Below are 13,913 nucleotides of genomic sequence, written 5' to 3'. Positions count from 1 at the left end.
TCTAATGTTTCTGACATATAGAAAGCTTTTACAGATCTATAAATATAACATGCATCAAAGAAAAATGAGTCAAGTTTGCATGTACCCTAAGTAGAAGAAACCCAGATGTAAAGACAAGTTCAATATGAAAAATAGTAATGCTACAAATAAATGATAAGATTTTTCATTTGCAAAGATTAAGCTACATGATGATAAGTGCTTTCTAATGGTAAGAAATTGGGTCCTGTGATATCACAATTTTATTTTATTTTTTCTGGTTAAATCTAAGTTATCACGAGCATTCTGAATCGCATTATTTCTAAATGTTACAATGGTCTTGAAATTACAATGGTCTTTTTTATTTATAAATTTATTTACTTATTTTATTGGCTGTTTTGGGTCTTTGTTGCTGCACACAGGCTTTCTCTAGTTGCGGTGAGCAGGGGCTACTCTTCGTTATGGTGCGTGGGCTTCTCATTGCAGTGGCCTTTCTTGTTGCAGAGCATAGGTTCTAGATGCGTGGGCTTCAGTAGTTGTGGCACATGGGCTCAATAGTTGTGGCTCACAGGCTCTAGAGCACAGACTCAATAGTTGTGGCACACAGGCTTTGTTGCTCCTCAGCATGTGGTATCTTCCTGAAGCAGGGATAGAACCCATGTCCCCTGCATTGGCAGGTGGATTCTTACCCACTGTGCCAACTAGGAAGTCCACCAATGGTCTTTTACATTACTTATTGTCTCTTATTTTACTTCTAAGAATTTATCCTAAGAAAATAATTAAGGGTGTATTAAAGTTTAAATTTGCAAGAAATTAATTATAGGCCTATTTATAATTGCAAAAGATTGGAAGCAATCCAATCAAAAAATGTACTGGACTAAGACATATTCCTAAAATTCAATATTATATCATTTTTTGCAGAAGTATATTTATTGACATGGAATTATGATTTTGATAAAGTAAATGAAAAATATTTATAATATAGTGTGTGTAGTGCATTGTTTATTATACACACAGCTAATTAAAAAGACACATATCATAATTCATTGTTTCTAGTTCATGAGGGTGGGATTATAGACAATTTCAAACTACACATATACAAGTCTACACACATACAAACATACAAATCATAAAGCTTTACTTTCTTTAATTTGGAAAATGTGGCTTTTAATTGTTGCATGTAATTCCATCAAAGTGAAGTACCATTAATTTTCTTTCTTTTCCCCAGTATTATATAGTAATACACAAATATATCAAATTAACATATTGTACACCTTAAACTTACATAAGTTTGTATATCAATGTTTTCATTTTTTTCTGTTCTTCCTTGAGTGTGCATATTACATAATATCAGAAAAGAAATGATTAGCCCATTCTACTTTATTGCCTTTTTTTATGCATATCTATTAAATATAAATAAATATTAAGTATTAATTAAATATGAAGGGATATTTCTGTGTATCCCTATCTTTCTTTCCTTGTCTCTGTTTTCCTCACTGCCTTCCCCATTACTCCTTCTTTCTCTGTCTTTCTGTTTTCTTCTTCTCTCATATTCAATTTTTCCTCTTGAGTGAGCAGAACAGAGCTTCGTACTGACCCATCCAATGGACCAGTGTCTTACCTCCCCCTGCCATGAACCAGAGGAAAAAGCCAGAGCTCATTAACTATGAACTGTAGGAAAAAGCTGTAACTCTCAAACACTGGAACTTTTTGAAACACCTAAGAAAATTGCTGTAAATGAAAAGATATACAGCATAGTTTGGTGTGTAACCATTTCTTAAGAAAGACTCTGTTCTGTCACAGTATTTGTTCTTGGTGGTCAGGGGAAAAAAAATTCACTTTTATTTTCACTAAATCCCTTATGGACTTAAAGCAAATAATTATGAAAATTCTGATAATTATTATTGTATTAATAAATGCTATGATAAAATGATTGTTCACTTTATTACACTGGCTTTGCAACACATCCATATATTATCTTATTCACTGAAGGTTTCCTTTGCAAATTCAATACCTAATTGACCCTTATTCTCTGCATTCAAGAAAAATGATTCTTCCTAAATGATTCATTGTTAACTAAAGGACACTTTTTTTAGGCATTTCTTTTTCATCTTATTCCCTAAGTAAAATGTGTAAATATTATGAATTGAATGTGAATTCCATATTTTCTGCAAAGATTAGCTATCTTAGATTGTTTTACTGAGTGAAAGCACTTTTTTGTAGATCAATATATTACTCAATACCCTCAAGCCCATCAGTGTCTTTTCTTGCTATTAAGTTTAAAACACTGTAGTGAATGCATGAAAATAGTAAAAAAAAAAAAAAAAAAAAAAAAAAAGACAGATAACGTCTAGTGGAAGAATTGATATATAGTTGGGGGAAGAAAGAAAATATGCTGGAAAAAGAAAATAATATGAGATTAGTTAATATTGCACACCACAGTTGTTTTCATATAACAAAGTATTTCTGTGAGTTGGGTGACACAATTCTGTGACTATTTTATTGCTAAGTCTTCTTTCAGGACTACAAAGTTATTATCTAGAGGGTAAGTAAAGAATTTGACACAAGCTCTATCCTCAGGTTTGCACAGACTTTTTATAAGGTGTTCCATCAATCTGTGAATAAGGAGAAACTGAAAAATATTGATGTTTAATAATAGAGATTTAAGAATAAAGCACTTTTGACAGGTGAGTGGCTCATGTTATTTTCACTATGACACTTCATGGTGGATAGTTTTATGCATTATATCTGATTTTTTACATGTGTGACATTTGATATTGCCTCAGATCATAAAACTTGCTAATTGCAAATAGAGTTTCAGTATGAGTTTTCTGACTTACAAGCAGATGTTCTTTCCACAAGTCTAGCAGCCTTCTAAGATATTAATATAGATTCCTCACTACTCAGATATACAAAAATGTGTCTTTTACAGATGCTTAGAATCTTCTATACTCTCACAATGATTTACATTAGCATTGCTGAGAGATACATGTTGTTTTAGCCACCAGTCATATTTCTTAAGCTTGTATGTAAGTAACACAGATTATTTTCCATCATGAAAATATTGTGATGATATATGTAATTGTGAAACATAAGACCGAAGTCAAGTGTATGCATAAATCCCCTCCAGTTGGGAGGATTCCACCTCTACTATATCTGTGACTGTTTTCTGCCTTGAGCAACAATTTCTGAATCAAATCTGGTGTGATCAGTAGGGTTGTAAGTTTTACTCCTTAAAAAAGTAGGACTACTCGAGGAATCAGGTAATATTCTTCTTAGAAGTTAGCTAGCTATGTAATGGAAACTTCATGACATCTTTTTTCCATCTTGGCCTATTCAAAGGGGTAAAAAATATTTGCCAAATGAAGCACCAATCTACATAACATAAATACTAAGTAAATAAGTATTTCCACATTGAAATTCCCTATAATGAAATTAAAATCATAAGCAGAGTTGGAAGAGACTTAAAAATATCCAATCAATTCTTTCTTTGCCTGCTTAAATCTTGCATACCATCCCCCAAACAAATGCCAATCTAGCCCCACAATTAAAAATTCCAGCAATTATCAGTTTATTAATTTCATTGGGTAGCTCATTCATTTTTAATATAGCCTTTATTCCTGGTAGTTCCTGCCTACTGTTGAGCTGAAAAACTACCTTCTTAAAATTCAAACCTGAAATGTAATACTTCTCTCATGCAGTAGGGCTTTAAATCTTTGAAGATATTTTTGGGGGTATCTTTTAAATCTCTGACTTTATTTTACTGTTACTGTTTGAGTCAGATCTGCTAGGGGTAACTCACTAATGTCTTATTCTTTTTTTCTTTCTAGAGTAGTTACTTTTAACAAATTCTTCACTACATATTTTCATTAATCTTGCATAAAGAGCTATTTAAAGTAAAGTAGATGTATGAATTAATTCCATCATCAAATGTTTTCAATAACCATATTATTAATATCATTAGTATATGTTTTTACTTATAATTTCATAAAGTTGTAAACATATTTATTAATGTTTCCATTACAGCATCAAAACTATCACTATGATTTTGAAAAAAGGTAGTGATTTTTAAAATTTTCAAATGATTACTCACACTGGATTATTGTTTTGCATAATGTTAAATGTGAAGCAGTTGACAGTTTATGAACTTGTAGACATATAGAAGTGTGTATATCAATTTTATTTGTTCTAATCTAATGAATTTAGCCTAGCATTTTAAACCATGAATGTTATGTTGTTTCCATATACAATATGAAGATTATAAAACAACCTTATAGTGTAATAATGAAGATAACAAATACATGAAAATGCTTGGAATTTGTTTTTTTTATAAATTTAAGCCTATCAGAGAGACCAAGATGGCAAAGTAAGAGGATGTGGAGCTCACCTCCTTCTACGAACACACCAAAAATACATCTACATGTGGAACAATTCTCAAAGAAAACTAACTGGAAATTGGCAGGGCTCTTGTACAACCAAGGCTGTAGGAAAGATGCACACTGTAATTAGCAGGAAAGGAAGAAAAGTGATCATGTCAGGCTCTGTGCCCTGCGCGGGGTGGGGAGTGGAACTCAGAGGAAAAGGGAGACTACGTGAGTGGACATGCCCCATGGAAGTTAGCAGGTTAAGCTACAGTCTGGGCATCCTAGTCCTGGTGTCCTGAACTGAGGAAACAAGCCCCTTTGGCAGCTGGAGAACTGCTGGGACAAATAGAAAGGCTGGAGAAACCTGGACTTTGCTCCTGAGGAGTGCACCCATCCTGGTGTGCCTCTGGGAAGAGCAGAGAGAGATCTGTGTTAGTGACTGCTTGGTTTACCATGACTGCCTCACCATGCATCTCAGCCAGAGCCAAACAAACACTCCAGTCCTGATCACTCCATGAACAGTGTGGCGCTGGATCTGGGGTGGCAAAGACTGGGGAAAAGGCTGAACCTTGGGACCCAAAGGTGACAAGGTCCTGGGGCAAAGGATCTGGGTGGGGTGGCAGTGGCCACTGTTAAATCTTTCTCAATAAGCAACACAGAAACAACCCAAATCTCTGATGGTGGCCATTCTGCCACAGCTCCCCATGCAAGATACACAGAAATCACCCAAGCCTTGCTACCACTGCAGAGCAGTTCTGTAAAAGGATAGGGGCTGTAGAGGCTGGGGACAGTGATCCACTGTGAGAGACAAAGGGGTTTTGTTCCCCAGACAGTTCAGAGAGAGGTCTGCTCTTCAGGCTGCCAAATTTTCCATGACTACCTCACCATGAACCCTAGCCCAAGCCATGCAAACACCCTGGCCCTCTCAGTCCATGTCACAGCCCAGACTGGATTTGGGGCAACCAGACTAGGGATAAAACTCAACCATGGGCTGCATCTGAGTGGAGCCACAGATGACTACATAGGTAGCACACTGGACCTTGGTATACACAGAAGCCCCACTTACTTCAGCACACTCCTCCTCTGGGGCAAAGGTCCCAGTGCAATAAGAAGGGGAAAACACACACTTAAAAGGAACAGAGCAGGATCAAGCTGGACCCTCAAGGTTTCTGCTCCAGCAACTTGGGGTCAGACCCTGCTCCTGAGAGGGCATTGATGGCCACTGGGCAGAGTGGAAGGCCTGTCTAACCTCCTGCATAGACTTTATCCCTGCATCTTCAGAACCACCCCCCTCACAAAAATGATAGCTACCATAAAACCCTGAGGAAAGATGCACTGGCTTCCACATCAAATCAAGCCCTCCTACCAAAGGCACTGGCCACACACAGTCTGCACAGGAACACTCCCATGTAAGAACACCATTTCAGAACATCAATAGGTAATTATTTCACCTAAATTTATAGAGGCAGATACAGTCAAGTAAAAGGAAAAGACAGAGGAACTATCCTCAATTGAAAGAACTAGAGAAAACTACTGAAAATTTTAATAAGTAAACAGAAGTAAATAATATATCAGATAAAGAATTCATGGGAAAAGTGGAGGGGGTTGGGGCAGAATGAATTGGGAGACTAGGATTGCCATATACACACTACTAATAAGAAAAAAAATCAAATAGTACACTTTAAATATATGCAGTTTATTGTATGTCAATTGTATCTCAATAAAAGTTCTTAAAGAAAAAAAAATTCAAAACATTGGTATTAAAATGCTAACAAAATTCGGAAAAAAGGATTTATCTAAATAATTATTATTTTAACAAGGAGCTAGAAAATATAAAAAAAAATCAATAATAAATAATTCAATATCTGAAATAACCAGCACACTAAAAGGAATGAATAGCAGACTAAGTGACACAGAAGAACACGTAAGTGATCTGGAAGATAGAATAATGGAACTCTCTCAATCAGAACAGCAGAAAAAATTAAGAAAAAAATAAAAGCAATTTGAAAGATCTTTGGTATAACATTAGGTATTCCAGCCTTCACACTGTAGCACTGTAGAAGGAAAAGAGAGAGAAAAGGGGGTCTAAAACCTATCTGAAGAAATTATGGCTGAAAACTTCCTAAACCTGAAGAAGAAAACAGATATACAGATTCAGGAAACACAAAGGATTCCAAGTAAGATGAACACAAACAGACCCACACCAAAGCATATTATAATTAAAATGGCAAAATTTAAAGATAAAGAGAAGATTTAAAGACAGTGAGAGAAAAACAAAGAGCAAATTAAAAGAGAATCCCCAAAAGACTATCAACTGATTTCTCTGTAAAAACTTTGTAGGCTAGAAGGGTGTGGCATGGTATTTTAAAAGCTCTGAAAGGGAAGAACCTGTAACCTAGGATACTCAACCAAGCAAAATTATCATTTAGAATAGAAGGAGAAATAAAGAACTTCTCCAACAAGCAAAAACTAAAAGAATTAATCAATGCTAAACCTACCCTAAAAGAAATATTGAAGGATCTTCTCCAAATGCAAAAGAAAAATAAAAGTCTATAGAAAAGGGAAGATCCCACAAGGAGAGGCAAATATACAGCAAGAATTGAAGATTACTCAAATAAATCAGTAAGTAGATTAAAAGACAAAAATTGGTAAAATAAAATAAACATAAGAAATAACATGAAGTTGTAAAATATGACATGAAAAACACAAAATGTGCAAGAAGGGAGTAAAAAATGTAGATCTCTTAGAATGTGTTTCAACATTAAGTACTAGTTCAAAGCAAGTATATATAATTATGGCTCAGCATACATGAACTTCATAATAATCACAAGTCAAAAATATTCAATAGATATACAAAAACCAAAAAGAAATGAATACAAGCATGCTAATAAAGAAAATCGTGGAAGCACAAGAGTAGAAACAAAAAAGAGAATAAATGAATAGGGAAGAACTATAAAACAATCAGAAATCAAGTAATAAAATGGCAATAAGTACCTGCTTATCAACAATTACTTTATTTTTTATTTTTTGGCTTTTTTTTTTTTGACATACAATAAACTGCATATGTTTAGAATGTAAAATTTGGTATTTTTTTCTTATTAGTAATGTATATATGGCAATCCCAATCTCCCAATTCATTTCCCCCAACCCTCCCCACTTGGTGTCCATATATTTGTTCTCTACATCTGTGTCTCTATTTCTGCTTTGCAAACTGGTTGATTTGCACCATTTTTCTATATTCCACATATATGTGTTAATATATGATATTTTTCTCTTTCTGACTCATTTCACTCTGTATGACAGTCTCTAGGTCCATCCATGTCTCTACAAATGTCCCAGTTTCATTGCTCTTTATAGCTGAGTAATATTCCATTGTATATATGTACCAATTTTTTTTATCCATTCATCTGTTGATGGACATTTAGGTTGCTTCCATGTCCTGCCTATTGTAAATAGTGCTGCAATGAACACTGGAGTGCATGTGTCTTTTTGAATTATGGTGTCCTCTGGGTGTATGCCCAGCAGTAGGATTTCTGAGTTAGGTGGTAACTCTATTTTTAGTTTGCAGGGAACCCCCACACTGTTCTCCATAGTGGCTGTATTATTTTATATTCCCACAACAGTGCAAGAGCGTTCCCTTTTGTCCACACCCTCTCCAGCATTTACTGTTTGTCAATTTTCTGATGATGTCCATTCTAACCAGTGTGAGGTGATACCTCATAGAAGTTTTGATTTGCATTTCTCTAAAAATTAGTGATATTGAGCAGCTTTTCATGTGCCTCTTGCCCATCCATATATCTTCTTTGGAGGAATGCCTATTTAGGTCTTCTGTCCATTTTTTGATTTTTTTTTTTTTTTATATGGAACTGGATGAAGTGTTTATATATTTTGGAGATTAATCCTTTGTCTGTTGATTCAATTGCAAATATTTTCTCCCATTCTGAGGGCTTTTTCATCTTGCTTATAATTTCCTTTGCTGTGTAGAAGCTTTGAGGTTTCATTAGGTCCCACTTATTTTTGTTTTTATTCCCATTACTCTAGGGGGTGGATCAAAAAAGATCTTGCTGTGATTTATGTCAAAGAGTGTTTCTTCCTATGTTTCCTCTAGGAGTTTTATAGTCTCTGGCCTTACATTTAGCTCTTTAATCCATTTTGACTTTATTTTTGTGTATGGTGTTAGGGAGTGTTCTAATTTCATTCTTTTACATGCAGCTGTCCAGTTTTCCCAGCACCAATTATTGAAGAGGCTGCCTTTTTGCCATTGTATATCCTTGCCTCCTTTGTCATAGATTAGTTGACCATAGTTTATTTTTGGGCTTCCTATCCTGTTCCATTGATCTGTATATCTATTTCTGTGCCAGTACCATACTGTCTTGATCACTGTAGCCTTGTAGTAATTTGAAGTCAGCAAGCCTGATTTCACCAACTCCGTCTTTCCTTCTCAAGATTGCTTTGGCTATTTGGAGTCTTTTGTGTTCCCATTCAAATCGTAAAATTTCTTGTTCTAGTTCTGGGAAAAATGCCATTGGTAATTTGATGGGGATTGCATTGAATCTGTAAATTGCTTTGGGTAGTATAGTCATTTTCACAATGTTGATTCTTCCAACCCAAGAACATGGTATATCTCTCCATCTGTTTGTGCCATCTTTGATTTCTTTCATTAGTGTCTTACAGTTTTCTGAGTACAGGTCTTTTACCTCCTTATTTAGGTTTGTCCTTGGGTATTTTATTCTTTTTGTTGCAATAGTGAATGGGATTGTTTCCTTAATTTCTCTTTCTAATCTTTCATGGTTAGTGTATGGAAATGCAAGAGATTTCTGTGTGTTAATTTTGTATCCTGCAACTTTACCAAATTGATTGATTAGCTCAAATAGTTTTCTAGTGGTATCTTTAGGATTTTCTATGTATAATACCATGTCATCTGTGAACAGTGACAGTTTGACTTCTTTTCCAATTTGGATTCCTTTTATTTCTTTTTCCTCTCTGATTGCTATGGCAATGACTTACAAAACTATGTTGAATAGTAGTGGAGAGAGTGGACATCCTTACCTTGTTCCTGATCTTAGAGGCAATGCTATCAGTTTTTCCCCATTGAGAATGATGTTTGCTGTGGGTTTGTCATATATGGCCTTTTTATGTTGAGGTAGGTTCCCTCTATGACCACCTTCTGGAGAGTTTTTATCATAAATTGGTGTTGAATTATGTCAAAGGCTTTTTCTGCATCTATTGAGATGATCATGCAGCTTTTATTCTTCAATTTGTTAATATGGTGTATCACATTGATTGATTTGCACAAATTGAAGAATCCTTGCATTCCAGAGATGAACCCCACTTGATCATGGTGGATGATCCTTTTAATTTGTTGTAGGATTCTGTGTGCTAGTATTTTGTTGAGGATTTTTGCATCTAAGTTCATCAGTGATATTGGTCTGTAATTTTCTTTCTTTCTTTTTTTTTGTAGTATCTTTGGTCATGGTATCAAGGTGATGGTGGCCTCATAAAATGAGTTTAGGAGGGTTCCTTCCTCTGCACTTTTTTGGAAGAGTTTGAGAAGGATGGGTATTAGCTCTTCCCTAAATGTTTGATAAAATTCACCTGTGAAGCCAGCTGTTCCTGGACTTTTGTTTGTTGGGATATTTTTAATCACAGTTTCAATTTCATTACTTGTGATTGGTCTGTTCATAGTTTCTATTTCTACCTGATTCAGTCTTGGAAGGTTATACCTTTAAGAAACTATCCATTTCATCCAGGTTGTCTATTTTATTGGCATATAGTTGCTTGTAGTAGTCTCTTATGGTGCTTTTTATAGCTGTGGTGTCCATTGTAACTTCTGTTTCATTTCTAATTTTATTGATTTGAGTCCTCTCCCTCTTTTTCTTGATGAATCCTGCTAGAGGTTTACCAATTTTATTTATCTTCTCAAAGAACCAGCTTTTAGTTTTATTGTTTTTTGCTATCATTTTCTTTGTTTCTATTTCATTTATTTCTGCTTTGATTTTTATGTGTCTCTTCTTCTACTAACTTTGGGTTTTGTTTGCTCTTCTTTAGTTTCTTTAGGTGTAAGGTTAGGCTGTTTATTTAAGATTTCTCTTGTTTCGTGAAGTAGTATTGTATTGCTATATACTTCCCTCTTAGACATGCCTTGGCTGCATCCCATAGGTTTGAAATTGTTGTATTTTCACTGTCATTCTTCTCTAGATATTTTTTGATTTCCTCTTTGATTTCTTCAGTGATCTCTTGGTTACTTATTAGTGTATTGTTTAGACTGCATGTGTTTCTGTTTTTTGCAGGTTTTTTTTTTTTCCTGTAATTGATTTCTAATCTCATAGTGTTATGGTTGGAAAAGATGCTTGATACAATTTCAATTTTCTTAAATTTACTAGGGCTTGATTTGTGACCCAAAATGTGATCTATTCTGGAGAATACTCCATGCACACTTGAGAAGAATGCATAATCTGCTGTTTTTGGATGTAATGTCCTATAGATATCTATTAAATTCATCTGGTTTATTGTGTCAGTTAAAGCTTGTGTTTCCTTATTAATTTTCTGCTGGATGATCTTTTCATTGGTGTAAGTGGTGTGTTAAAATCCCTCACTATTATTGTGTTACTGTCAATTTCCTCTTTCATAGTTGTTAGCATTTGTCTTATGTATTGAGGTGTTCTTGTATTGGGTGCATATATATTTATAGTTGTTGTCTCTTCTTCTTGGATTGATCACTTGATATTTATCTAGTGTCCTTTCTTGTCTCTTGTAACATTTTTTTAAAATTTTAAAGTCTATTTTAACTGATATGAGTATCACTGCTCCAGTTTTATTTTGATTTTCATTTGCATGGAATATCTTTTTCCATCCCCTCACTTTCCATCTATATGTGTCCCTAGGTCTGAAGTGGGTCTCTTGTAGACAGCATATATATGGGTCTTGTTTTTGTATCCATTCAGCCAGTCTGTGTCTTTTGGTTGGTGCATTTAGCCCATTTACATTCAAGGTAATTCTTGATATGTATGTTCCTATTACCATTTTCTTAATTGTTTTGTTTAGGTTTTTGTAGGTCCTTTTCTTCTCTTATGTTTCCTGCTTAAAGAAGTTTCTTTAGCATTTGTTGTAGGGCTGGTTTGGTGGTGCTGATTTCTCTTAGCTGCTGTTTGTCTTTAAAACTTTTGATATCTCTGTCAAATCTGAATGAGATCCTTGCTGGGTAGAGTATTCTTGGTTATAGGTTCTTTCATCACTTGAAATACATCATGCTACTCCCTTCTAGCTTGCAGAATTTTTGCTGAGAAATCAGCTGAACCTCTGGGAGTTCCCTTGTATGTTATTTGTTATTTTTCCCTTGTTGCTTTTAATAAATTTTCCCTGTGTTTAATTTTTGTCAGTTTGACTACTATGTGTCTTAGTGTGTTTCTTCTTGAGTTTATCCTGTTTGGGACTCTCTGCGCTTCCTGTACTTGGATGGCTATATCCTTTCCCATGTTAGGGAAGTTTTCAACTATAATCTCTTCTTGTATTTTCTCAGGCCCTTTCTCTCTCTCTTCTCCTTCTGGGACCCCTATAATGTGAATGTTGGTTCATTTAATATTGTCCCAGAGGTCTCAGGTTATCTTCAGTTATTTTCATTCTCTTTTCTTTATTTTTTTCTGCATCAGTGATTATCACCATTCTGTCTTCCAAGTCCCTTCTTCACCCTTCTGCCTCAGTTAATCTGCTATTGGTTCCTTTTAGTGTATTTTTCATTTCAGTTATTGTGTTGCATATCTCTGTTTGTTTGGTCTTTAATTCTTCTAGGTCTTTGGTAAACTTTTCTTTCCTCTTTTTGATGTTTGAATTGAGTCTTTTTTCAAAGTGCTGGATCATCTTTGCCACCATTATTCTGAATTCTTTTCCTGGAATGGTGCCTATTTCCTTTTCATTTAGTTGCTTTCCTGGGGTTTTATCTTTTCCTTTCATCTGGTACAAATTCCTCTGCTTTTTCATTTTCTCTGTCTTTCTGTGGCTGTGGTTTTCAGTTCCACAGAACAAAATACTGCTGATACTGCTTGATACTGTTGTCTGCCCTCTTCTCAACAATTACTTTAAATGCCAATGAATTAAATTTTCCAATAAAGACATAGGGTTGCTGATTAAAAAAAAAAAAGACCATTCATTATACTGTCTGCAAGAGACTCACTTCAGGGTTAGATGCAGACTGAAATTGAGGGTATTGAGCAAAACATTTCATGTACATGGGAATAAGAAAGCTGAGATTGCAATTGAGCAATAGCCATACTAGACAAAATAGATGTTAAAGAAAGGCTGTAACAGAGACAAATACATTTGATGACTATGTATGCAAAATCCTCAACAAAATATTAGGAAATTGAACCCAACAATATATCAAAAGGATTATACACCATGATCAAGTAAGGTGTATTCCAAGGATGCAAGGTGGGATGAGTTTTCACAAATCTATGTGACACACCACATTAACAACAGGAAATATAGAAATTAAATGATCATATCAATAGATGCATAAAAAGCATTTGACAAAATTAAAATCCATTAATTATAAAAACTCTTATCAAAATGGCTATAGAGAGATCATATCACAACATAATAAAGGCCATATATGACAAACCCACAGTCAATATCATACTCAATCACAAAAAAGTAAAAGTCTTTTCTTTGAATTCAGGAATAAGACAAAATTGCCCATCTCACCACTTCTATTTAAAATAGTACTGGTAGTCCTCACCACCAAAATTACACCTCCACCCCAAAAAAAGGCCACCCAATTTGGAAAGGAAAGTTTAAAAATGACATTATTTGCAGATGACATGATAATTTATATAGAAAATCCTAAAATCTCCACCCAAAAACTATTAGAACTAATAAATGAATTCAGCAAAGTTTCAGAATACAAGATTAATATACAGAAATCTGTTACTTTTCTATACACTAATAATTAACTATCAGAAAAAGAGAGCAAGGAAACAATTCGGTTTAATATCTAATAGAATAAAATACCCAGGAAGAAACTTAACCAAGGTGGTGAAAAATGTACACTTTGAAAAGTATAAAACATTGATGAAGTAAATTGAAGATGATACAAATAAATGGAAAGATAGCCTATGCTTTTGGATTGGAAGAATTAATAAATAGAAATGCTACCCAAAGAAATCTACAGATTTAATTCAATCTCTATCAAAATACCCATGACATTTTTCACAGTACTAGGACAAATAATCCTTTTCACAGCAAAGGAAACCATTAACAAAATGAAAAGACAGCCTACTGAATGAGAGAAAATATTTGCAAATGATGAAATTGACAAGGGGTTCAATCCAGAATACACAAAAAGCTCATACAACTCAATACCAAATAAGAAACCAACCCAAGCAAATAATGGATAGAAGACCTGAATAGGCAGTTTTTCAAAGAAGACATACAGATGGCCAACACACAGATGGAAAGATACTCCACTTGCTAATTATTAAAAAATGCAAATCAAAGACAATGAAGTTCACACCTATCAGAATTGCTATCATCAAAATGTCTGCCAATAGCAAGTACTAGAGAGGATTTGGAGAAAAG

The 13,913-nt window shown here is 34.5% G+C and overlaps 1 protein-coding gene across 1 annotated transcript in view; it reads left to right on the top strand.

The window, feature by feature from the left end:
- Positions 1-13,913, top strand: part of LRRTM4 (leucine rich repeat transmembrane neuronal 4) — an 821,480-nt gene that overhangs the window by 645,324 nt on the left and 162,243 nt on the right. The window lies entirely within an intron of this gene.

The sequence above is a fragment of the Hippopotamus amphibius genome, chromosome 7, assembly GCF_030028045.1.
Source record: "Hippopotamus amphibius kiboko isolate mHipAmp2 chromosome 7, mHipAmp2.hap2, whole genome shotgun sequence".
Lineage (NCBI taxonomy): Eukaryota > Metazoa > Chordata > Mammalia > Artiodactyla > Hippopotamidae > Hippopotamus > Hippopotamus amphibius.
Note: the sequence above shows the minus strand (reverse complement) of the source record. Positions and strands in the feature narration are given on the sequence as shown.